At 39.7% G+C, this 27,603-nt stretch overlaps 1 long non-coding RNA gene across 1 annotated transcript in view; it reads right to left on the bottom strand.

Annotated features, from left to right (window-relative positions):
- LOC308520640 overlaps positions 1-27,603 on the bottom strand; it is a 223,865-nt gene that overhangs the window by 122,236 nt on the left and 74,026 nt on the right. The gene's annotated exons all lie outside the window — the stretch shown is intronic.

Raw genomic sequence — 27,603 nt, 5'->3', positions numbered from 1 at the left:
TGCATCGGGCCTCTAGTATGTACATAATAAAATAAGTAATGCAAACCAAGTAGAATTCTGTTAAACCTTCATTGCTTGGATGTCAGAAAACTCAGGTTCAGTTTGGGAGAGGTGGCAGAAGAAGGAAGGAAGGAAAGCAAGCCTTACTAAAAGTGAAAGAAACTGCCTATGCAGTTTGATATATCTACAGATTTTTGAAAAAGATTATTTTTTCCTAGATAAGAATGTATAGTCTATGCAAAAAAGCATCTAAATACCTTTTAATTCTTTGAAAATATATGCTACCTCCTATCTCTGGGTCTTAGCATGTTTTATTTATCTTGTTCTATTTGCCTTGGACACATTCGAATGATCATAAAGGTCAAGGTTTGGTGCCCCTTCAATGAGCTTTCATACCCATCCTACCCATAAGCCCTAGGGCAGGCTTTTTCTCTTAGTCTCTACTGTTTCCATATCCAGAACATATAGCCCATGCCTGACATGATACTTTTTGAATGGATAGATTAATGAGTGAATACATTAATATGTGGAGTAACTTTTTGTCTTAACTATAATCATGGCAAATTTTACTTTCATCAGGTCTTAATGTTTTATTTATTTCTACTTCCATTAAATTTTCTTTCTCATTTTTAATTTTTCTCAATTAGCATTCTTAAATGTGGAAACATTGTATATTCATATATAAATCTACAAAACTGCAAATACTGTTTTGAAAGGACAAACTAATCAAGTTATTAACATCTCTAAAACTTTATGAAGCCTACCTTAGTCACTTGCTTAAAATTTCTAACAGTAGTGACATATAGGCTCTACAAAGGTTTGAGAATCAACTTAAACCCCAAATATTCACGCACTTTTTTCCAGTAATCCTATATAGTAAAAGGCTAATATGCAAATAGACTGAACAGCAGAACAACCAAACAACTGGACAACTGGTCGCAACGTGCGCTGTGACCACCAGGGTGCGTGCGCGCACGGAACACGGTGGGCATTGGCAGCAGGTGGCAGAGTGCAGAACATAGCGGGTGTCAGCCACGGTGGAATGGTGGAGGTGAGCAGGGGCACCAAGGCGGGGCACTGGTCGCTGTCATCAGAGCAAGCCTCTGGAGGTTACTGAAAATTCTTTGCTCCCATGTACCAAGGTCCCACCCGGCGCTCACACCTGCTGCCGGCACCGGCTCTGCTTGCACCCACTGCAGGAGCTGCTGCTTGCATCTGCTGCTGGTGTCAGCCCCGCTAGCTAGCACCCACAGCTGGTGCTGGAGCCACCGTTCGCCGGTCCTAATCACTTGGCGCCATCAGTGGGTGCAAGTAGTAGCTGCTGGCCCCAATTGCCCCTGAGGGCTACTCCACCTCCCCCTGCTCCTGAGGGGTGATCAGGGCAGCAGCCACTGCTTGCACCCACTGCTGGCTCTGGCCCCAATCGCTCCGCGCTACCAGCAGGTGCAAGCGGGGCTGGTGCCGTCAGTGCATGGGAGCAGCGGGAGCAGGGCTGCTGGCAGACAGGAGACTGGGGGTGACAGCGTAGGGGCCAGGTGGGGACGCAGAGGATGGGCCGAGACCCGCCTCTGTGCCCACCACAGCCTCACAGCCCATACTTCCTTTCAAGGTGCACAAATTCGTGCACTGGGCCCCTAGTCATTTACAAAGTTCCAAGTGTGTGCCAATAACTATGCTGGGTGCTGAATATAAGTGAAACACAATTGTCATAATCTAGTGATAGAGACAAGAACGATGGCTGTAACAATGTGGTAAGTGCTGTATAAGAAAATACCCAGAGCCCTGTAAAAGCATAGGGGAGATGCAGACCACTGTCTATGCTTTCCTGGAGGCTAACATTTGCTCCAGCCTCACAGGTCAATATTTTCTTTGTGTGAATATGCAAAACAACACAACTAAAATAGTGAATTCTTATTTGCTCATTCTTGATTAAATCCTTATATACTAATCTGTTATAAAGGGCAGCATTGTCTTCTTTAATACAGTAGGGTAGTTAATTTTAGGGTCTTGCTTTAGTAAGAACTCTACTTAAAGCTATACTTGAAAAATAGGTGCTGTTCAGGTGTATCTAATAGTCGTGCCATGAGTGTTCAAAATGCACAGAAGTAACTTATTTTTCAGTCCAGTAGTTTTTCAGACCAGAAACTATTTCTCCTTTAATAAAGAAACTTAACTCTCTTGTTTGCACTCCTACATCACTTTTCAGTTATTCTTTCACCTTTAAAAATATAGTGTCAACTTTAGCTTCCAACATCTTTCTATTTATTTTTTTATACTAACATGACAATTTTTTTATGGCTTATACGATTTTGTTGGTTTTGATTTTTTTTTTAAATCCCTGTTTGCACCTTGTTCCCTAGTTGGTCTTCACAGAAGCAATGACATTATGTTAGCTTATTAATATTGGAATTTATTTTTTCTAAAATTGTTCATTTTTTTCCTTTTATTTTCCTAGTAGAGGCCCGGTGCCCAAAATTCGTGCATGGGGGGGGGGGGGTGGTTCCTCGGCCTGGCCTGCACCCTCTCGCAATCTGGGACCGCTGGCTCTTAACTGCTCACCTGTCTGCCTAATCACCCCTAACTGCCTCTGCCTGATCGCCCCTAATCATTCACCTGCATGCCAGATTGCCTCTAACCACTCACCTGCCTGCCTGATTACCCCTAACCACTTGCTAGGGGGCGGGGCCAGCCTGGGCGAGAGGCCGTGGTCATTCTGGTCTCTGGACATTCTGGTGGTTCCGCTGTTTCAGTCACTGGGCTTTTGTTATACAGATGTTCCAATAGCTTTTATAACAATAGAAATGCTTTTCCAGCTTGGATTGGATATTGTGAGGCACAAGGTGCTAAGGTATTGAACAAGCATTTCTCTTATGCAAATTAGAGTCTTCTGCCCATCGTTAATTAAAGGAAAGAACTATCTCTGTAATAAGCACTGGCTGTGGACTGTCAGTCTTATGATCACGCTAGCCTGTCGGTTTCCATTACTTTACAGAAGATGAGAAATTACTCTGAATGGCAAGATGAGTGTGATGATATTGTGGTTTTGGATGCACACATTCCAGAAATTGAAACTGACATTTTCCTCTGCACAGAGCTGAACAGAGGGCATCATCGCTCACCTCTGGTCCACCCAAAGTTCAAATGAATCATGACTTATGAGCTGTCTTATTTTCAGGACACTGCCACATAAATACATAGGCACGCTACATTGATAAAGCCAAGATCCATCACACAGAGTGTTCTGTTTCATACTGTGATGATAAAAGATTTTATGGGAGCAGGCTGAGTGAAACTCTTCCTAGAAAGAAAAAAATGTGCCATTAAATAAATGAATCTTCATTCAACAATTACTCAGTCTTAAGGAATAACCTAAAAACATCTTGAGACTACCTGTTTGTTGGCCTGTACTCCATTTGGACTTTAATTAGATCCAGGAATTTTTCTTAATCTAATTTGTTAATTTCTTAATCTAAGCATTGCAAGCTTTGAGATTCTCCAGTATTCCTTTTATTTTTTAAATTAAAAACATGGATGTTCAAGGTACTCTATAATTTAGTCATATCCATTTCCAGCCATTATCTTTTCCAATAATTTTAACTTTTATTAATTAAAAATTATCTTTTCAGAGACTGACAAATTTCAGATTGAAGGCAGGGTGGGTGGGTGGGGAGAGATTAACCTGAGAATTTATATGCATACTAGAGGCCCGGTGCACAAAAATTTGTGCACTCGGGGGGGAGGGGAGTCCCTCAGCCTGGCCTGTGCCCTCTCGCAGTCTGGGACCCCTTGGGAGATAACGCCCTGCTGGCTTAGGCCTGCTCCCGGGTGGCAGAGGGCAGGCCCAATCCCTAGGTGCAGCCCCTGGTCAGGCTCAGAGCAGGGCCGATTGGGGAGTTGGGGCGCCACCCCCTGTCACGCACAGAGCAGGGTTGATCAGGGGGTTGGGGAGCTCCCCCCTGTCATGCACAGAGCAGGGCTGATCAGGGGGTTGGGGAGCTCCCCCCTGTCACTCACAGAGTAGGGCCGATAGGGGAGTTGGGGCACCAGCCCGTCACACACAGAGCAGGGCGGATCAGGGGGTTGGGGCATCGCCACTGTCACACTCAGGGCAGGGCCGATGGGGAGGTTATGGCTCTACCCCGTCACACACAGAGCAGGGCCCGTGGGGAACTGGGGGGCGTGGGGGGGTTGGGGCGCCACACCTTGTTACACACAAAGCAGGGCCAATCAGGGGGGTTTGGTCGCTGCCCAATGTCACGCTGATCCCGGTGCCAGGAGGCCTCTCGGCTCCACTGATCCCAGTGCTGGGAGGCCTCGTGGCCCCGCTGATCCCACTGCTGGGAGGGATATTACCCTTTTACTATATAGGATAGAAGCCTGGTGCACGGGTGGGGGCCGGCTGGTTTGCCCTAAAGGGTGTCCTGGATCAGGGTGGGGGTCCCCAGTGTGTTGCCTGGCCAGCCTTGGTGAGGGGATGATGGCTGTTTGCAGCTGGTCACACCTCCTTCAGGGTGGGGGTCCCCACTGGGGTGCCTGGCCAGCCTGGGTGAGGGGCTGAGGGCCATTTTCAGGCTGGCGGGTGACTGAAGCTCCCAACCTGTCCTTTTTTCCTTTTTTTTTCATTCTGGGCCAGCTTTAGCTCTGAGGCTCGGCTCCAGCTATGAGACTTCCACTGCTGAAAGCAGGTTTCTGGCCTTTGTTTACCCTTCTGTATTTGAAACAATGTTGCGGTCCTGCTGGCTGAAGCCGGGGTTTTGTTTAGCTTCTATTTTTGTAACATAGCTGCTTAGAGTGCTGCTGAGAGGCCTGGGTCTGCTCTCTCGGGTTGGGGGCGTGACTGCAGGCGAACACCGCAGCCGCCCTGCCAGCCCGGGTCTGGGTCTGCCAGCAGGAGTGGGTCGGGGGCGTGACTGCAGGCGGAAGCCGCAGCCACCCCGCCAGCCCCGGTCTGCAGGCGGGAGAGCCGGTTGGGGTCTTGGTCAGTAGGGGACAGCTGCGGTCACGCCCCGCCAACCCTGGGTTGGGTCGCCCGCCATCCAGGTCACAGATAGCAGGCCTGGATGGTGGAGGGGCAGGCAGGATGGCGCTGTCCCATCCTGCCTGCAGTATGCAAATTAGCTGCCATCTTTGTTGGCGGTTAACTGCCATCTTAGTTGGCAGTTAATTTGCATATCGCCGTGATTAGCCAATGGGAAGGGTAGCGGTCGTACGCCAATTACCATGTTTCTCTTTTATTAGTGTAGATATGCATAGCTGATGGACACAAACAATAGTGTGGTGAAGGCCTGGGAGGGGTGGGTGTGGGGTAGAGGAGGTCAATGGGAAAAAACAACAATAAAAGGGGCATCTGTAATACTTTCAACAGTAAAGATAAATTTTAAAAAATAATACAATTAAAAATTATATTTTTATTTAGACTCATCTCTGGTTTGCTCAAGGTCCAGGAAGCCCGTCTTGTGTTACAGCAATGAGAGCTATAATTAGTGGGCAGATGCTGCACCATGAATTGTGTGATAGAAAGATGAGAGTTTCTTTTTCTGGTCTCTAAGTTATAGCAGCTATTATTTTTAAGAAACAATTCCTAGGCCTCTTTCTGGAACCATGATTCATACATTGTAGTCCATTATCTTATAAAATATAGTTAATAATAAGACAGATTCCTTCTTAATATGCCCAGAAGACCTTAGCATTGTCACTTACAGCTTAGACAACTCAATAACTATTTTCTCATTTGAGGAATATTAACCTTTTTCATTTTATTTATATCCTAAAAATTAGGCAATTTACTGCCCAAGGAATTTTTAAAGTATTGATACATTCTATTTATATAATCACTCACCAAACATTTCTTGATATCTTCCATGGGAAAATCTCAGTGCCAGGGGTTTGGGCAGAGAAAAGTCACCATAGTATCCCACTTGAAGCTAACAATATATTAGAGGAAACAGACCAAGCAATAGATAATTACAATAAAGCCAAGTAAGTAATGTATGTTCAATGTTTTGACAAGTTCTCCAGTCCAACATAAAAAAGATCTTTCTACGGAATACTGAGGAAAGACGATCTATGCACAAGATAGCAACAAAAAATGTACTCATTGCCAGGACTGTGCTATGCTTCCATCACAAAACACAAGATTGAATCTGTGTGTTTATCTAAATTGACTGAGTATTAGAACTTTTGTTCTAACTGACAATCATCTGTTGATAATGGAGAAAATGTCAAAAAGGACACTGATCATTCATTCCATGAATGTTCATGACCTTGCCACACAATCATTTGCCAGAGGTTTAGTTTGCAGATGTTGGTGAGGTTTACTGTGACATCATTACAAGTAATTTCCACTGTTTGAAGTTTTGATCCAGAAGCCACAGTATAATTTCAGAAGTGTATATAAGGAAGTTTAAGTTCTGAGTCTTGATATGGGAAGTTAGCTTCCATGACATACCTATGGTAAACACTTGAAACTTTCTTCATGATGTTACACAAACCAGGTAACTTTGGAAATGTCTTTTGTATTTGAATGACTATAATATGGATTCGATATAGTAAATATCACAACATATTAATCTGGTACACTTTTATTCACAATGGGAAATTAAAGAATTTAGCAACTAGAAATACCTTGAATGGCCTAGGAGCTGAATGAGGCTATAGAGAGAATATATCTCTTCAAGGGAAACAAACTACAGACAAAATTTCTGGTGTCAGGTTGAACAAAATTTGGGTGATTTACTAAACTTTATCTTTAATTTTTTATATGACTGTTGTTTTGATATTTGATCAAAATATTTTAATAAAAGCCTACTTAGGATAAATTATTTAAGTTGTCTGTGGTCTCTCCAGATCTCACCATGAAATTATAAACTTGTTGTTCTGAACCTAAAATAACAGTAAGGTCATTTCTTAAACATTCTGCCATTTTTTTTTCAGTCATATGACTTTATTGTTTAGACTCGATGTTCTAACTCATGTCATCCTGTATTCATTCTTGCTTCCTCTCCAATTTATTCTCCACCTTGTGGTCAAAGCGAGTCCTGGAACCCAAATCAGATCCTGCCATTACTCATTAGAGAAATGCTTCAGTAGCTCTTGTTCCTTTAAATCTAAGCTTCTTGGAAGGCCACGTCAGTGTCCTGGGTTTCTTGTCCAGTTTGCAGCCCACCTGCATCCCTTAGGCAATTTGAACTACAATACTTGCATTTTTTTCAATGCCCTCTCACACTTTCACAACTTTGCATAATCTTTTTTCTCTGTCTGGACTATCCTCCAACCCCCTTGCCCTGGTAATTTCTTCACCAGTATTGAAATTTAGTTCAGATCCTTCTCCTGCAGAAAGTCTGTTCTATCTTTACCCAGCAGAAGTATCCCATTTTATCTCTATTTTGGAATTGCCAAATATCTTTGATATCTCTATTTTTGTATAGCACTGCTATAGTTCTTTATTTTGTTTACATACTTTATTTCTCATAGGAATGTACTATTCCTATTTTAATTGTTTATGATTAGCATAATGTCCGATACAGAAGCTATTTGAGATAAAAGTTGTGGAATGCATAAACCCATTAATACATGTTTGATATTGGGCTGTTGCATTATCATTTCTTTTGATTTGGATGCTCCTTTTTCCTTCATCACTGACAAGCCCTGTGTGTAAGTATACAACCTCTCTCCCACCTTCCCGTCTCCCAGTTACCTTCGTGATCATTGTTCAGGAAGAAGGCTCAAAGTTTTCCACTGGATTTTAGAATGTAATCACATAAAAGGGTAAGAAATTCTATCAAACTGCTACACAGTTTGCCAGGAAAAAAAAAATTAACAGCTTTGGCACATTTTCTGTGCTTTATTTATGTTCTGGGAAATGGTTTCCTCTTGACCTAACAATGACTGAAAAAGAAACACTATTTCTTAAAATGTCACCAATAAATTTAACAGTGATATTAAATATTTTATAGCAGAAATCCAAGCCAATGAACTATACAAGAAAAAGAAAGTCATCTAACGTAAGATACCATTTTCCTGAATTGTATTCTTCTGAAAAATAAAAATGCTAGTTATTTTGGAACAACCAATATTTTACTATATAAAAATCATGAGCCTGAGTTGGACAACTTCCATTACACTTGATGAAACATAAAAGAAGATAGTAAATGGAGTTTGGGGATAAAACATAACTTCATTTCTATAAAGTTTAATTCAAAATTATTTTCTACTTAGATTCAAGGTGGATTTCTTGGAATATGAGTATCATATAGATTGTGTCACTTTTTTGGCATCATTACAAGCTTTCCTTATATCACAATTCAGTCAATTGATCTCCTAACCATCCTGTGGCAGAGCCATTATTAAGTGGATGCAGGGATGAGATCTAGTTCAGTTCAAGTTAACCTTGCCTCACAGTAGTGACATGAGTTAATTTAATTCCTGTCACCAGACTTCACTCTGGGTATATTGCACATTACCTCTCGTTATTACAGCCACAAGTCATTATCTCCAATTCGCCCCTTATAAAATCTGTATGTGACCCTTCTTACAGGTGTTCCATATAGACAGACAAGCAACATCATAAAATATCCATAGAGAAATATACCATAAAAAATTAACTTCAGAGGAAATTCATTACAAATACACAAAATGTTGAGATCCTCGGTTCCCGTAATTCCTCCCTTTTTTCTTCCTTTCTTCTTCTCTGCCTCTTATCCTTTTTCCCTCCTTCCTTTCTTTCTTTTACAAGTACCTATTGAATGCTTACTATGTACTTAGGTAAAGTTCTAAGTAATAATATGGATATACCAGAATAAAAATAGGCAAAGTCAATGCTTAATTTTTTTCTCATTGCATATTCAACGTATCACAAAGTTACTTATTGAATACTTCCTTGATATACTTGCATGATATTAAAGAGTGAATATCAGCTAAATGTCTTAATAAAAAAATCTATCTGCTAAGGGTGTACACACTTCCAAATGATTATAAATTAAGTATAGTTTTGTTTAGAAAACTGATTAAATAGTATTTGACTTCAATACAAATTCACATAAAACTCAGGGGATATGTAATTTGAGAAAATGAAGGTAACTCATTCTTATGAGCTCCAATTTTCTTTTTTTAAAATATATTTTATTGATTTTTTACAGAGAGGAAGGGAGAGGGATAGAGAGTTAGAAACATCGATGAGAGAGAAACATCGATCAGCTGCCTCTTGCACACCCTCTACTGGGGATGTGCCCACAACCAAGGGACTGGAATCGAACCTGGGACCCTTGAGTCTGCAGGCTGATGCTCTATCCACTGAGACAAACCGGTTAGGGCTCTCCAATTTTCTTAATTTAAAAGTAGTAAGTCAGGGAATCTGTGAAAGATCAATAGCTTTATGCTCGTGATGGCTAATCTATGACACGTGTCAGAGGTGACATGCGAACTCATTTTTTTGGTTGATTTTTGTTAAATGGCATTTAAATATATAAAATAAATATAAAAAATATAAATCTTTGTTTTACTATGGTTGCAAATATCAAAAAAGTTCTATATGTGACACGGAACCAGAGTTAAGTTAGGGTTTTTCAAAATGCTGACACGCCGAGCTCAAAAGGTTCGCCATCACTGCTATGCTATTCCTTTTTCAAGCCTAGACAGAATAATAAGGAAACACAAAGAAAATTGTACCAACACCACCCCACCCTGCCTATATTATCCTCCTTGTGTTTATGAGAAAAGGCTAACTAAAGCCATCAGATTGAATTGTTAAGGGCAATATTTTCATCAGTGTATCTCTCTATTCCAAGCAGAAAGATTTATTGTTGAAAAAGAAAATCATTCTAGCAATAATGATTGGAATAATCATTAGATATATCATGAGAAATTCAATCCTTTCTCTTTGAAAACAAAGATCTTCACTCTCTATGCAATCTCTTTGGTCAAGAACATAAAATATGTTTATATAATAAGGACTAATTTTTAGACTTGACTCAGTGAACACATATGACTATAATGTATCTTAAAATCTTTTCCTATTTTTCTTCTATACTTTATTTTTATACAGTAGTCAAATGGATGGCATGAAATAATTATTCACAACAATATCAAACAATGGTATACTGGCATAAACAGTTACACAGACCAGTGGAACAGAATGGAGAGCCCAGAAATAAATCCACACATATATAGTCAAATAATTTACAATAAAAAGCCAAGAATGTATAATGGGGAAAGGAGAATGCTTCTATAATTAGTATTAGGAAAAGTGGAAAGCCACATGAAAAAAAAAAATAAAACTGGATCACTATCTTATACTCTACAAAAAAAAAAGTCAACTCAAAATGGATGAAAGATTGAATATAATACTTGAAGCCATAAAATTGGTAGAAAAAAATATAAGTGATGAGTCTTAACAAAGATTTTATGGTGTTGACATCAGAAACATCAGCAACAAAAGCAAAAATAAACGAGTGAGACTAAAAACTAAAAAGCTTCTGCACAACAAAGGAAACCATCAGTGAACCGAATGGTAACTGATGAAATTATTTGCAAATCGTAAGTGATATGTGGTTAATATCCAAAACAAAGAACGCATACAACTCAAAACCAAAAAATAATAATCCAATTCAAAAGTGAGCTGAAGATTTGAACAGACATTTTCGCAAATAACACATGCAGACGCCCAATAGGTACATGAAAAAGTGCTCAACATACTAACCAGCAGGGAAACCCAAGTCATAATCACCATGGGATATCACCTCACACCTGTTAGAATGACTGTTAGAAAACAGATAAGAAATAACAAGTGTTGGCAAGGATATGAGGATAAGGGAACACCTGAGCACTGTTGGTGGGAATGTAAATTGGTGCAGCCACTAGACTAGGGGAAGCAGTATGGAGGGCCTAAAAAAAAAAAAAAAAGTGGAACTACCATTGATCCAGCAATTCTTCTTTATGGGTAAATTTCCAAAGAAAATGAAACAGTCTGAGAAAAATGAAATAGTGTGTGATCTCACCTATATTTGGGATTAAAACAACAATACCACATAGATACAATAGATACAGAGAACAGGTTGGTTTTGCCAGAGATGGAGGTGGATGAAATGTGTCAAGGTGGTCAAAAAGTACAACGTACCCTTTCTAAATAAGTCCTGGGGATGTAATGTAGAGCATGGTGACTATAGTTAATAAAACTGTATCATACAGTTGAAAATTGCTAAGAGAGTAGATCTGAAAATTGTCATCACAAAAATTTTTTATAACTATGTGTGGTCATGGATGTTACCTGGACTTGCTGTAGTGATAATGTCCCAATATATATGTATAACAAATCATTATGCTATGCATCTGAAACTAGAATAATGTTATATGTCAATTATATCTCAATAAACAAAAAAGTAAAAATTATTTTAAAGTTTTTGTTATTAGGGTTTTAGCTCTTCTTTTCCAAAGAGGGTAAGTCATAAAGAAGAACAACAATCTCCTATAGAATGTGCCCTGATGAGGGAATAAAGAAAAACTTGCCTATAAAGCCTTTTTTTTTAACCTTTTCTCTTATTGCATCAGTTTCTAAAATATGAGAATGATGAAGTGAGCACTTCCATTCTATCAAAAAGTTACAAGAAAATTGAGTCTGCGATGTTAAAATAAAACTATTTTTTTTTCCCACTGAAATTTTGGCAAGCAATCTTGTTTAGTCTGATTATCCTATTATTTCTTTCTGGAGAGTTTTGTGCTAACCTGCACTTAGAAATAAAAGAAACTAGAATTTTCCACTGATTTGATATTGTTATTCCATGCCATCCAAATTATATTTTCATTTGTTTTCCTTGTGCCAATTTGATTTGCCTTGGTTATGTGACTTTTTTTTTTTTAAATATATATTTTATTGATTTTTTACAGAGAGGAAGGGAGAGGGATAGAGAGTTAGAAACATCGATCAGCTGCTTCCTGCACACCTCCTACTGGGGATGTGCCCGCAAGCAAGGTACATGCCCTTTGACTGGAATCGAACCTGGGACCCTTGAGTCCACAGGCTGATGCTCTATCCACTGAGCAAACCGGTCAGGGTGGTTATGTGACTTTTGAGATTTAATTTTAAAAATTGTTTCATGAATGGAAATGACTACACTTCTTATGTCTTGTGACTTTCTTTTCTAAAATAAAACATAATGAGGTAGATTAAAAGCGAAATCCAGTTTTGTTTTGTTTTCTCATTCCATGTACTTGTATCTTTTTACAAATCATCAGTTTACATCATTAGGCAGACTATTCATTATTTTGATAGAGAAGCAAATGGCATATACTGAAAGCTTAACTGGGAAACAAAGTACATTTATAAAGAATGAAAGAAAATATAGCCAAATTCAGGTGCCTAAAATTAGAAAAATTACTGTTTGAAAATATCTCTGAGGAATATTACAACTACTCCCAGGAATAACTAAGATACATGATTTATAGTTTTCTAATGTCCTGTATCTTAAATGATATTTTCAAATTAGGAAAAATATACTTAAATCTACATGGATGATTTTATTAGATATGTAAAATTGTATTGCTAAATTTGCAATTTACCCAGTTAACTACCACGCGTCCAAAATGGAAACCATCTGAACACGCCATGATATTTTGAATTTAATTTTTAAAAATATCAACTTGCAATGAATATTATAAATATATATATATTTATAATATATATATAATATATATTATAAATATATATATATATTATAATTTGGGTGCTCTTGAATACTTTCAACTGAAAATTCTCACGAAAAATGATTTTAAAGTTGTCAGGGCTGCCACTTAGGGAAAACATTTGTTTTTTAATATATATAGACATGTGTGGCGCGTGGGGAAGATCCGTCGCTTGCGTCTACAACGCTTATGGCGAACAATGGGTTAAACACACTGGATCCCTGTTTTAAATCCATAGCCTTGATGACTGTTAATGTTTTATTCATATTTATTACACTAATAATGTATATAGGCTAAAGGTGTAATGAACTTTGGCACCATGTTTTAGGAACCCAGAAACTAAGTAAATGGAACATTTGACAAGGAATGGAGGAGCGGCATCTGCTCTGCGTCGTAAAACAAGGGTAGGGATTTAACTTGCAGAAATAAATATAAACACAGAGAAGATGCTTCTGAAGTTCCCAGTGCATTTGGGAACAGGTAGCAACTGGAGTCTTTGATGGGCTTATTAAGAACTACTGAGCCAGAGGACACCTGTCTAATTCACGTATTACTTACATTTCAGCCAGAACACTTTTTGGTATATCTTAATTATCAAGTGAATAACAGAAAAACTGGGACTATATTAGTATGCATAATAATAACAGTTTATATTTACATTTAATTTTCATAGAAACCACAATGTATTTCTTGACTAACACTTAGGTCACTGTAAGTGGTAAAAATGAACCATGAACTTCAACACTATCTGACATTAAGTGTGAAATGTGCTCATCTATCAGAAACTCCTATTTTTTAATTTATTTTGTAGTTCTTTAGTTCACTGAAGCTTTCAGTAAACTGGCTAATCTCTAAGTCAGTGGTTCTCAACCTTGGCTGCACATTAGATTCACCTAAGAATCTTTTTAAAATCCTAATTTCTGGGCCTCATCCTCCGGAAATTCTGTTTCTTTGTTACTACTGTTGTGGCCCCACCCCATAACAGAACTTCAGCTGCATGAATACATCTTTCCTTGACTCTACATTAGGAGCAAATGTTTCCCATTGCTGCATTCTAATGGCATGCTCCCCCCACCCACCTTAAATAATTAAGGTTTAACTATATAACTCCAGGTTTTCTTACTATTTGTCAATAAACTTACTGAATGCTCTAGATTCTGAAGAGGTCTTGGCACAACCAGCCATCACAAAGGACATATAAAAGTCAAATGTATTAATGGTTAATCCAGTAGAGCCTCACACATGCTTCCCTCTCTGAGACAAGGGAGTTCTCAACTTCCAAATAACCATGGTGAGCTGCCAGAAAAATTCTGGAAAGCTGAACATATGGCCTCACATAGGAAATTCATTTTCACTTTCTGGGCTCCCTTAGATCACTTTTAGGGCCAAATCTTGCTCTGGGAGACCCAATTCTTACAGAATTTAAAGGCTGATGCCTGCTGGGAGGTAATAGGACTGTAATCTTTAGAAAGTTTTATTTCTAAATCACATAGAAGCTGGAAGAATTCAAGAATGATCTGCTCGCCCTAGCCTGTTTGGCTCAGTGGATAGAGAATTGGCCTGTGGACTGAAGGGTCCCGGGTTCAATTCTGGTCAAGTGCATAAGCCCAGGTTGTGGGCTTGATCCCCAGTAGGGGGCGTGCAGGAAGCAGCCAATCAATGATTCTGCCTCATCACTGATACTTCTCTCTCCGCCCCCCCCTTTCTTTCTCTCTGAAATCACTAAAAATATACTTAAAAAAGAATGATCTACTAGATCGACTACAATGATGACATAAATTCCAGGGACACATTTTCTATTTTTCTGTCATTGATTCATTTTTAGCTCAGATTTGCACAACTGAAAACAAGTGATCATCTGGACAAATGTCTGCTTCCAAATTCTGTTACATCTTTCCAGAAAAGTAAAGTCAATTGTTTTATTTTGTAAGAGAGATAATTACCTAATTATGTGCCTGTCATGTGAAGAAATTACCAGAACAGGCAATACTTAATTGATAAACTTCTCCATATAATTTCATAACTTACAAGTGCCACAGGTTTTGTCTATGGAGGAGGGGTGAACAATGACAAATATGCAAAATGGGGCACTACATGGTCTATGGGGCTTTAGAATGCTATGATGAATGAAACTATTAACACATAATGTCCCCATTTACTTGAGAATTATCTTGAGGCTGAATTATAGACTAAAACTTCCTCATTAACCCTCCAAAAAAGAGCTTGTAAAATATGTTATTCACCATAACATTAACTACTAGAAATATCAATTATAAGAATGTGCATCTATTCAGACATTCTTTGTGTGCACATTTTCTAAATAGAGATGGTGTTCAATTATAAATGCTCAATATACAGGCAGGCTCTTTCAATCTAAGACAGAGGCGATATATTATATATTTTGTCCAGATATTGATATACCAATAAACCTGTATTTACTAAAGACTTCCTATCAGATGGACCACTTGCTGATATAGAAAGCTGACTGAGGTTGTTTTATTAAGCCTTACGTTTGGAGTACCATGAACAGTAAATTATCAAAGTCAATCCATCACCATACAAAACTCACACCTCCAATATGTGAAGTTGGGCCAGTAACTAACTTCTCCTTCCTTTATTATCTTACTAGAGGCCTGGTGTACAGATTCATGCACCAGTGGGGTCCCTTGGCCTGGCCTGAGCCCCCTCGCAATCTGGGACCCCTTGGAGGATGTCGGACTGCGGTTTCAGCCCAATCCCCGCAGGCCAGGCCAAGGGACCCCACCAGTGCGACAATTCATGCACCAGGCCTCTAGTACGCATATAAGATCTTTGGTTAATCTCTTCCTGCCCTCCCTCCTCCCCTCTTCCCTCTGATATTCATCAGTTTGTCCCATGTTTCCATGCCTGTGCATTGAGTGTCTGCCCCCTGGTGGTCAGTGCACATCATAGCTACTGGTTGAAGGGTTGAACGGTTGAAAGGTTGCTTAGGCTGTTATACAGATGTCTACAATTGAGATTATAATGCATCAACCTCAAAGTGTTGCTGCAAGGGTTAAATAAAGTAAAGAGCTTTGAAGAAAGCCTGGTATATAGTAAGAATTCAAATAAAGTTTTATTTTATGCTTCTATATTATGCAGGTTCTAATAAACATATATTTAGTGTTTTTACAGCTCGTCCATATTGAATTTTACTTATATGTACGTATGCAGTGAAGTCTAGCACAGACTGCTGTGTGTCTGACTAGTTAAGAAGCTTGTGAACTGTTTCTGCAAAAATAACTTGTAGGAACCTGGAGACCGAGGCAGGGGAGGCTCTGAGGGACTAGAGCACATCTCTACTGAAGCTGTAAATAGACACTGGAGTTCTCTCTTCCAGTCTGGTGCTCAGACTAATAGGTTAGACTTTGCTTCCTCTTACATGGGCACATTCTAGTTTTCTTTAAAGCAAATACATTCTTCACCAGGCTAGAACTGCCCAGAATTACCACATGGAGACTCTAATAAAAAAATGTGATAAAGGTTCCAGCTACCTGGCATCACTTTAAGGGCCTGAAGCTTTGTGTCTCTTCAGAAATAGAGCTGCCAAAGCCAATTTTTCTTCCAGTATCACTTGAAACATTGCATCCTGCTTTCTTTTTTGTTACTCTCCAAAAAATAATACAAATCTTATTAGTTTCTCTCTTGGAAGAGGTAACTGGAGAAGCTAAACTAAGAACATTTAAATAAAATATGTTAGTCATATAAGTTAGTCGAGTCACACAAATGATGTGAAATGATCAATTATGTCAAATACTTCCTCAGTCCTGTGCTCTGGACAACAGTGGCAGTTAAAATTTTATATATATAGTCTCCCCACCTTTATGTAACCTTCAAACAGTTTAACTACAAAGAATGACACTTTCCCCATATAGCTCAGATGAGATTCATGGATGCCCTCTTGTTCACCGATGACAAGGCCAGATACAGAACCAAAGACCAATTTCTGTGAAATTCCTGTTAACTTGACTTCTCCAAACTTTAGTTTAGCTTCTCACATGCCTGCGCACAATCCCCCACCCTCTGCTGTAGGCCCCTGAACATTGACACACTCTCAGCCTAAGCCAGCATTATCTGATTTGGAGTTACCCTTGCTCACAGACCCTTCTCTCCAGAGAACATTAGAGCATTTCCTGCTCAAATGTCAGGTCACCCCAACTTCTTAGCATACTCCCTCATACCCATTCTTTTAGGACTTTTTTTATGCCTGTCAGTAAGAAAAGAATTTCTTTCTGCTCAACCTTTGTGATACTTGCAGATTTTATGGTCAGAATTTTTCTCATTGCAAGAGCCCACTCCCCTTATTACAATAATCCTTTTGAATAAGGTCTCTCCTTACCCAAATCCAGATTTCTTTTATTTGACCACATGTCACATATGAAAACATGGAGATGAAAGTTGTGAGTTTTTTTCCATAACTAAGATGTGAAAGTGGAACTCCTCCTGTCTTGGTTTCCATAAAGCATTAAAATAACAGAAAGATACACTAATATTGCAGGATTTTCAAAGCACAGAGTAGATTTGCAATGCCAAGATGCCCTCCTCCAGGCAATGAAAGAATTTACAAAAGTCAGTGCGGGTAAAAAACCAGAAGAGTTGGTGTTTGAAATAGAGCCAGTAGGGACACCGGGACACCTCATCCTTAATAAGAGGTAGTTTAGAGATTGAAAAGTCATAAGCATGTAAAAGTCTAAAGAAACACATTCCAGATTGGGGAGCTATTAGAGACAAGAGTTCTACTAGAGGAGCCTGCCTAATGAGCTCTAGGTAGAGTAAGGGTGGAATGCAAAGAGTGAGAGTAAGAGGGGATGGGGCGAGAAAAGTGATGAGAAACTGGAGTAAGCGCTTATCAGTTACTTAAGCAATCCATTTGTATTTGTATAAGATGAGAGACTTTGCATAGTTTTGTTGTTCAATAATTAGTGGTCATATTTGTGCAAGCACTTTTTAAAACTCTTATCATGGAATATCTCAAGTATATAAAAAAGAAAAGGAATAGTATAATTAACTCCCATATACTCTCCAGGTAGATACAACAATCAACTCAAAACCATTCTTTTTTTATTCAATTTCTAAACTGGTTACTTTGAAACAAATCCCAGACATAATACAATGATATCAATACACATTTCCATGTGTATTTCTAAAATATAAGGACTTTTGACATAACCACAATATTATTATTATTTAAAAGTTTTTTTTAAGTATCCTTTAATATCAAATATCAAATAAGTATTAAAATGCTGTGTCTTTTCTTTCATTTTAACATCGGTTTGTTAGAAGGGGTTCCAAACAGTTCTACATAATTGCATTTGCTGATGTGTTTTATGTTTACTTACACACACACACACACACACACACACACTCCACCTCCTTTTTTAATTTGCAAACTTTTTGCTGAATTCTGAATTTTATGTGTAAGACATTAATAATAGGTAGTAGAATAAAAGAGTGAATGGGAATTGCCAAGTCCCTATTCTCTGAGTTGTTCACGTGTCCCTCTCCCTCCCTCCAAGTGCATGAAAAAGCTAGATAAGTAATTCAGGTTCCCCACCTTTCTATTTCTGGCCAGGGAAGTAAAGGATGGAACAACCTGAGTTGTTAATATTTATTAGCACCTAAGAAAGTGAGTGTCTGGCATAGTTACTTCACAGAAAACTCTTTGGACTGGTTGTGGAAAGCTTAAAGAAATAATTAATTAAAGCCCTAAGTTCCTGTACCATAACAGCAGAATGCTGACAAGGTGTTTTATTGCAATATAAGCAAACAAAAATTTAGTAGCAAAGCATGCTCATATTTTACTACCTTCCCTATGTCTCAGTCACCTCCAATGATTTGGAACAGAAAGCCACAACTAGAGGAGGGGGGAAAGCCAGGAAAGAAAAGCCAAACTTATAGATTCTTCCTCCACAGGCATACATGCATTCCCAACATTTAGGGAAGCAGAATCAAGCGTGCCAGCTGTCCTTTCCAAAGCCATTGCGAAGTTTTAGGTGGGTTAGTATCTCTCAAAGACTGGCTCCATGTAAAGGGTGTAAGAAAAATCCCAGAAGGGTCAGATAAGTAAGGAGTGAGAAGATGGAAATAAGGAAACATAAGATGACAGGAAAACAAATCCATATTCTATTTGTAAGTGGCACAATCTTGGAATTTCCGAGTAAAGTTACTTTGCAGATATCAGTACCTTAGAACGATGAGAAAATAACATGAACGTTAACAAAGATACATTTACAAACCTTGAATATAGGGTTTTAAAAAGTCAATCACATAAAAAGAGGAAAGAAAAGAGGATTACAGCAGGCACCTTCGTCACCTCAGGTTACCTGACTTGAGCCACAGGTGTGATAACAAGTTCCAGGGAACTCAAACATTTTGTGTGCAGGTACAGTCAGCCTTCACTCAAGCCCAGTCAGGACGTGTGGGGAGTTAATTTCTCAGAGGTCACAGGAAAACAGAGTCCCTGTGAACTAGAGCAATAACTCCATAGGGGTTTTCCTCCTTTCCTGTCTTTCTGCCCCAGCATCCCTGCTGCCTGAACCTCATTCCAAATAAACTACCTGTGCCCAAGTCCTGTGCCTTGCTGAGCTTCCAGAGGACTCACACTAACTACTGACCAAGTGAAAAACACCTTCAGCTTTCAGTTAGGTGTTTGTAGGTCAGATTAGGACACGCCCTCCCTCCAAAAAAGACAAAGACCAGTTTACTCTAACATAGACACAGAAATCCGAATGAGGCAGGAAGGATAATTCCTGTCTGCAGTTTTTATGTGACAAAGAAACTGAAAAGGTGGAGAAGTTTAGGAAGAGAGACAAAGCCACCCTCAAGCTTTGTTTTTTAAATGCTGCTTTAATATGCGTTCTACTCACAGCTGAAATGCATTTGGGCAATTTGGACAGCAAATAAACACGAAGCACTATCCTTTTTGTCCACGAATGCTTTCTTGTAATGATCATGTACTTGAGGAGCAAAACAGTGAGCAAAATATGGTTCACTTTTCAGAAATGGCAGCTCAATGTCAGTATTCTGCAATTATTTTTGTCATTTTATCAGAATTTTCAGCTGAATCCTCTCTAAACTACTTTATACAATAGGTTGGTGTGTACCTAGTTTATTTTACTGTAACCATTAACCTATCACCAGCATAATTCTTCTCAAAAAAATTAAAAATAGTAATTTCAGATCATTGGAAACCCCTGTCTTTAATACAGCTAAATCAAGGAAATCTATCAGTATTTCATTGCGATGGAAGAAGAACCTGTGGCTTCAGTCAATTCTCGGAGTTTTTGTTTGTTTGTGTGTGTGTGTGTATGTGTGTTTTTATCACACTCACATTTTCCTCCTACTACCGCAGCGGTTCTCTGCAAACAGATCCTCTCAAAGAATGACGTTACAATCCAGTGTATTTAATTTTTACATTTATGTCAAGGATACCTCCAGCTGGCGAGTATCAGAAGGCACTTTTCAATGAACTCTTTCAGTTAATTCCAGGATACTTAGAATTCGGGCATTAAACAGTAACTTTAGACTCAAATTACCCGGTTCCTGCAAACTCACTTAAAGTAGCGGTTTCTGATAGAACTGATCTTGGTTCAAGGCTAAGTCCTCTTCTCATCCTTCCTTATTCCCCATCTTAAGCGCTATACAACATTATCACGTCAAGTTCCCAGAAAGCCCAAAGCCAGTCTGCATTAACTTAGCTTCCTAAAAAATATACTCAAGCGTTTCAAGTTCTGCCTATAAAAAAAGCTTGGAGGTCGCCATCCCAGCCCATCAACAGGTAAGAAGCTGAACAGACTGAACAAAACAAATCTTTTTAGATCCATAAAACGGACGCACACAGGTCAGAAAGCTGCCCCGGAGATTGGAGACCAACATTGGGAGCAGTGTTTTGGCAGGTCAGAGCTGGGAGTGGGAGGCTGCGAGGGAGCCAGGGCCAGGGGAGAAGCCCTGAGAAAACAAGGCCCAGTTCAAAATCTCAGCGGGATCGGTGGAGAGGGGAGGAAGGAGATAATGTAAGACTTACCTCCAGGAGCTCCACAACATTGCCGCAGGATAATCCGCCCCTGCTTCCATCCGGGGAAGAGAAGCCATTTGGAAATACTGTGGCGCTTTCCCTTCTCCTTAAAAAGGCCTGACTCCGGGGAAACTAATTAACCAGAACCGAATCAGCTGGGGGATTATCAGAGCAGAGCTGACCAGGGGAAGAGAAGTAATCAACTCCAGTCAGCTCTAGCCTTCCTCCTGGGAAAAGAAAAAATACTCAACTCCAGTCCTTTCTAGGCGTCCTGTCCCATTAAGGGTGGAGAATAAGGGCTGGAAACACCTGTGAAGTTTATACAGACCAGGGCACAGGCTCACTAAAAGACCGAGACCTAATCCTAGGACTAGAGAATGCTTCTCCTCCCCCACCTCACCACCATATTACTAAAGACCTATTTGCAGCCGTTCCTTTTGTGCAGTGCATGATGTCCAGCTATCAAGAAAACCTTACAAGGCATACCCAAAGGCCAACACACAATTTGAAGAGACAGAGCAAGATCAGAAACAGACATAGCAGAGATATTGAAATGATCCGAGTGGGAATTTGTTTGAAATATGCTAAGGGGCACTCATGGATAGAGGACATGCAAGAGCAGCTGGGCAATGTAAGAGGAGAGGTGGAAATCCTAAGAAAGAACCAAAAAGAAGAAATGCTAGAGATCACACACACACACACACACACACACACACACACAAAGAAAAACTGTAACATAAATGAAGAATGCCTTTAATGGGCTCGTCAGAAGACTGGACACAGCTGAGAAAATAATCTCTGACCTAGAAGATAAAAATCAATAGAATCCTCAAAAAATAAAGAGCAAAGAGAATACAGATTGAAAAAAAAAAATCAGAGAATATCCAAGGTCTGAGGGACAACTACAAAAGGTATAGTATAGGCATAACTAGAATACCAGAAGGAGAAAACGGAACAGAATAAATATTTGAAATAATAATGACTGAGAATGTTCCCAAATTAATGATAGACATCAAACCGAGATCCAGGAAGCTCAGAGTACCTCAAGCAAGATAAATGCCAAAGAAAACTATATCTAGGCGTATCGTCTTCAAAATCAAGGAAATCAAAGAGAAAGTAAGAACTCCTGAGGGAAGCCAGAGGGGAAAATACCTTACCTGTAAAGGAACAAAGACAAGAATTACTACATTGACAAGCTAAACTTCATTAATATTAATAACTCAGCTCTGCAGGAGACAATATCAAGAAATGAGAAGACAAGCCACCGACTGGGAGGAAATATTTGCAAAAGACACCTCTGATAAATGACTGTTAGCCAAAATATAGACTCTTAAAATTCAACAATAAGAAAAACAACCAATTAAAGATGGGCCAAATACCTAATGACACCTAACCAAAGAAGATACGCAGATGGAAAATAATCATATAAAGAGATATTCCATATCATGTGCATCAAGGAAATGCCAATTAAGAAAACTGTGATACCACTACACACATACTATTAAAATTACCAGAATCCAGGTCATTGACAACATCAAATGCTACCAAGGATATGGAGGAACAGGAATTCTCATACATTGCTAGTGATAATGCAAAATTGTACAGCCACTTTGGAAGTCAGTTTGATAGTTTCTTACAAAACTAAGTATATTCTTACCGTATGACCCAATAATCATATATCTTAGTATTGCCCCAAAGGAGTTAAAACTTGTGTCAACAGAAAAAACCTGCACAAGGATGTTTATAACAGCTTTATTCATAATTGCCCAAACTTGGAAACAACCAAAATATCCTTCAGTAGGTGAATGGATAAACAAACTGCGGTACATTCCAATAATGGAATGTTATTCAGCGCTAAAAAGAAATAAGCTATCAAGCTATGAAAAGACATGGAGAAACCTTAAATGCCTATTACTAAGTAAACAAAGCCAGTCTTATATACACTCTTTGATTTCAGCTTCATGACCTTCTGGAAAAGGCAAAACTATGGAGACAGTAAAAAGATCAGTGGGTGTTAGGAGATGAACAGGCAGAGCACAGAAGAGTTTTAGGGCAGTGAAAACACTCTGTATGATATTTTAATGATAGACGTATTATAAATTTGTCCAAATTCCTAGAATGTATAACACCAAGAGTGAACCCTGAGGCAAACCATGGACTTTGGGTGATTATGATGTTTCAATATAGGTTCATCAATTATAATAAATTTAGCAATCTAGCGGGGGATGTTGATAATGGGGTGACGCTATGAATGTGTGGGGGCAGGGAGTGTATGGAAAATCTCTATTTTTCAATTTTTTTGAAAACTTTAAATGCTAAAAAAAAATAAAGTCTTTTAAAAAAGAAAGAAAAGTGTATTCAGAAAAGTACAACTTAGTCCTCTTCTTTTGATTTAAATTAAGGATTTAGTGCCCTATGAAGATATTTTCCCAACTTCGGTGGCACACTTGTTTTTTTTAACATTGTATTTTTCAGGCTCTGTAAATACTCTTCTACAAAAAGGCACAGTCTAAATTTAGACTCTTAAAATTCAAGTAATAAATTTTAGTAATAAAAGATATATAAAAAATGAATAAAAACTCTATTAATTAGAGGCAAGATCTATCGCTGACCACAAATATCTCCCTAATGCCTTGCGCAATACTTGGCTCATAGTGTGTTATCAATAAATATCTGTTAAATATCCTTGTTAGTCCCCCCCCACACACACACAAAGACTCTCAGTCACTAATGGTTGCTCCCATTTAAATCCCCTTTAATCTTTTCGTACCCAGTTAATCTCAATGTTAACAAAGGAATTCCAGAAGGCCCAGCTGCTGGGGAAAACAGTAAAAAGCTCTCATCAGTTCTACTGAGAACCAGGACTGGCTGCCCTGTGCTCCACCACGGAAGAATGAGCTCAGTGTCATCAAGATGGACAGAAGGCAAGCAGAGATGATGATGATGATGATGATGATGATGATGATGATGATGATGATGTCATTCTATAATCTTCATTTGCTAAGTGAGATGAATCAATTGAGCATCATCTTACAATATACCAATAAGCAATGTATATAAAATGAAGTGTTAGAAAAATAAATTTATAAAACTGCAAATAGTGTTTAAAAAGGAAAGAGAAAATAAACTTTCTATAAGAAAAAGAATTTTAATCTTAAATAGGAGATACAGCAGACAACTCTTTAGAATTTTTGAAAAGCTAGTAACTTAAATCCTAGCTAAGTGTCAAGTTCATCTACACCTAAAGTATACAGAATATGGAAAGATAAATATAAATTAAGTACTGTAAAAATCAAAGTAAAAAGGATTATGAGAAGAATCCGATTATTAAATTGGGATAAACTCATAAAGCATAAATCATAAAATGAGTTACAACTTGTAGGATATGTCTGATATAAACAAAAAAAAAACAATTTAACATGGAAATGGTAAACAATACAGTGTTCTAAAGAGTAGTGAAATTGATGACAGGTTATGGTTAAAGGCAGAAGCTTTTATTCTTTTTAGCTTTCTTATCAAATTCAAGAGTAATCAATTAGCCAGAACAAGTGTTTCCACAGACAAGAGAAAAGAAAACTCAGTATAAAAGAGGCCCAAAGGAATGGCACAAAATTCTTTAAGGAAGTGATGAATTCCTTCATGGAGCCCTTCTCCACAGAAGAAGATTTTGATTACATATAGAATATGAAAGTAACTGAATTATTGGCATGAAGAAAAATATAGTGAGTAACTCTTCATTAAATAACCACCACATCAAAACCTTGATGGAAAGAAACAAAATCTCTGTCATTTTTATAGTGCAGAATACTGCTGTCCAAGGAAAATAAATGACTCTCCCAAGATCATATTTTATTCCTGTCAATTTAACTTTGATAAGAAAAGATCCCTGTCTTCTGATCCATAAGAGAAAAGTTGGATTCAATTTTACTTGTGATAAATATAGATCTGGACTATCTGTGCATATGAGCAATTAAACACAAGGTCAACTGGAGAATTAGGGAATTGGAAGGGTTTGGCTCATTTCCTAGTGCTGTCTCATAATCAGCATAACCATATGACAAAAGTCATGATCTTCTATAATCTCATTTTGAATTATTCCCTAACTCTGATTTTCAAGTAAGTTACTGAACACTGTCCTAATGATTTAATTAAGTTTCAGTTCATTTATTCAATATATTTTTAACAAGTTCCAACAATATGATGGACATCAGGCTAGATTCTTGTACAAGTAGATTCTAATAAAGACAAGTCAGTATTTTAAGCAGTGTTATGGGTTTAGTGATTATATAAAACTAGAGGCCCGGTGCACAAAAATTTGTGCACTCGGGGGGAAGGGGAGTGTCCCTCAGCCCGGCCTGTGCCCTCTCGCAGTCTGGGACCCGTCGGGAGATAACGACCTGTGGGCTTAGGCCCACTCCCGGGTGGCAGAGGGCAGGCCCAATCCCTAGGTGCAGCCCCTGGTCGGGCTCAGAGTAGGCCTGATTGGGGAGTTGGGGTGCCGCCCCTGTCATGCACAGAGCAGGGTGGATCGGGAGGTTGTGATGCCACCCTCAGTCACACTCAGGGTAGGGCCAATTCGGGGGTTGGGGCACCGCCCCCTGTCATACTCAAGGCAGGGTAGATGGGCAGGTTGCAGCGCCACCCCCTGTCACTCACAGAGCAGGGCCCATCAGGGGGGTTGGGGCTCCGTCACGCACAGAGCAGGGTCAATCAGGGGGTTGGGGAGCTCCCCCCTGTCACGCACAGAGCAGGGCCCATCAGAGGATTGGGGAGCTCCACCCTGTCACGCACAGAGCAGGGCCGATAGGGGAGTTGCGGCACTGCCTCCTGTCACACACAGAGCAGGGCGGATCAGGGGGTTGGGGCGCCTCACCCTGTCACACTCAGGGCAGGGCCGATGGGGAGGTTATGGCTCTACCCCATCACACACAGAGAGGGCCCGTGGGGCGGGGGGTTGGGGCGCCGCACCTGTCCCACACAGAGCAGGGCTGATCAGGGGTTGGGGCACCGCAGCCTGTCACACACGGAGCCGCAGGGCAACCAGGGGGTTAGGGAGCTCCCCCCTATCAGGCACAGAGCAGGGCTGATCAGGGGGTTGGGGTGCCTTCCCCTGTCAGGAACAGAGGAGGGCGGATAGGTAGGTTGTGGCCCTGCCCCCTGCCACACACAGAGCCGCAGGGCAATCAGGGGGTTTGGGCGCTGCCCCCTGTCACGCTGAGCCCGGTGCCGGGAGGCCTCACGGCTCCGCTGATCCTGGTGCTGGGAGGCATATTATCATTTTACTATACTATATCCTTTTACTATATATAGGATAGAGGCCTGGTTGCACGGGTAGGGGCTGGCTGGTTTGCTCTGAAGGGTGTCCCGGATCAGGGTGGGGGTCCCCACTGGGTGCCTGGCTAGTCTGGATGAGGGGCTGAGGGCTGTTTTCAGGCTGGAGGGTGACTGAAGCTCCCAATCTCTCCTTTTTTTTTATTCTAGGCCAGCTTTAGCTCTAAGTCTTGGCTCCAGCTCTTAGGCCTCCGCTGCTGAAAGCAGGTTTCTGGCCTTTGTTTATCTTCTGTATTTGAAACAATGTTGCGATCCTGCTGGCTGAAGCCCAGCCGACTAAAACAGGTTTCTGGGGTTTTGTTTAGCTTCTATTTTTGTAACATAGTTGCTTAGAGTTGCAGCTCAGAGGCCGGCAGCGGCAGGCGGGGAACGTTGGAGTCCTCCGTCACTGAAGCAAGCAAGCCTCATGTTTGCTTTAAGCTGCCTGGTGGCAGCTGGCCACCATCTTGGCTGGCAGTTAATTTGCATATCGCCCTGATTAGCCAATGGAAAGGATAGCGGTCGCATGCTAATTACCATGTTTTCTTTTATTAGATAGGATTGTTTGTACTTAGGATGATAAGGATTAAATTAAGGTTTATAAAAAAATCATATATTTGTAACACATTATTGGTCTTTATGTATAACTAGAAGCCCAGTGCATGAATTCATGCACCAGTGGGTCCCTGGGTGTAGTCTACCAGATCAGGCCAAAACCGACTCTCCAACATCTCCCGAGGGGTCCCAGAATGCGAGAGGGTGTAGGCCAGGCTGAGAGACCCTACTGGTGCCTGATTGGGGCCTAGGAGGGACATGGGAGGCTGGCCAGGCCACAGGACATCTCCAGGGCATGTCCGAACTGTCTTGCTCAGTCCTGATCAGCCGAACCCTGGCAGCAAGCTTACCTACCAGTCAGAGTGTCTGCCCCCTGGTGATCAGTGCACATCATAATAACTGGTCAACAGGTCAACTGTCTGCCCCCTGGTGGTCAATGCACATTATAGCGAGCCATTGAGCAGCCTTAGCATAACATTAGCATATTATGCTTTGATTGGTTGAATGGCCGATTTGTCGACAGGATACTTAGCATATTAGGCTTTTATTATATAGGATGTCCTCCAGCAAAAAATGGAAGACTTAAGTGCTCACTGGGATTCTGTATATGATTCTATTTCATTATTTTTTAAAAATGCATTCAAGATATCCTGCATTTACAGAGACACCTTAAGAAGATGTATTCATTAACACTTCTCATTCTTGTGGACTGAATTCATATCCATATCATGCGGGGTGTCTTCTCTAACTAGACCCACAATTCCATGTTGAAACATCACTTATATTAACTATAGTTCTACTTCTCTTGCTGCATATCTGTATTTTTACCATGTTGCTTAAGTGCATGACTAGACTATTCTCTTCTTTAGGTCAGTATTTCTGCATTAGGTAAAACTGAATGAAATGACATTTGCGATGCTTACTAAGTTCACAGAAAATTTTTAAAAATAAGGCATAGATTTATTTTTTTATTTTGCCTCAGACTTTTACTTCAACTTTAGTCTAACTTCTAAATTTACTTTTGATTGTAA

Source organism: Myotis nattereri, assembly GCF_964212035.1.
Source record: "Myotis nattereri genome assembly, chromosome: 5".
Classification (NCBI taxonomy): Eukaryota; Metazoa; Chordata; class Mammalia; order Chiroptera; family Vespertilionidae; genus Myotis; species Myotis nattereri.
Note: the sequence above shows the minus strand (reverse complement) of the source record. Positions and strands in the feature narration are given on the sequence as shown.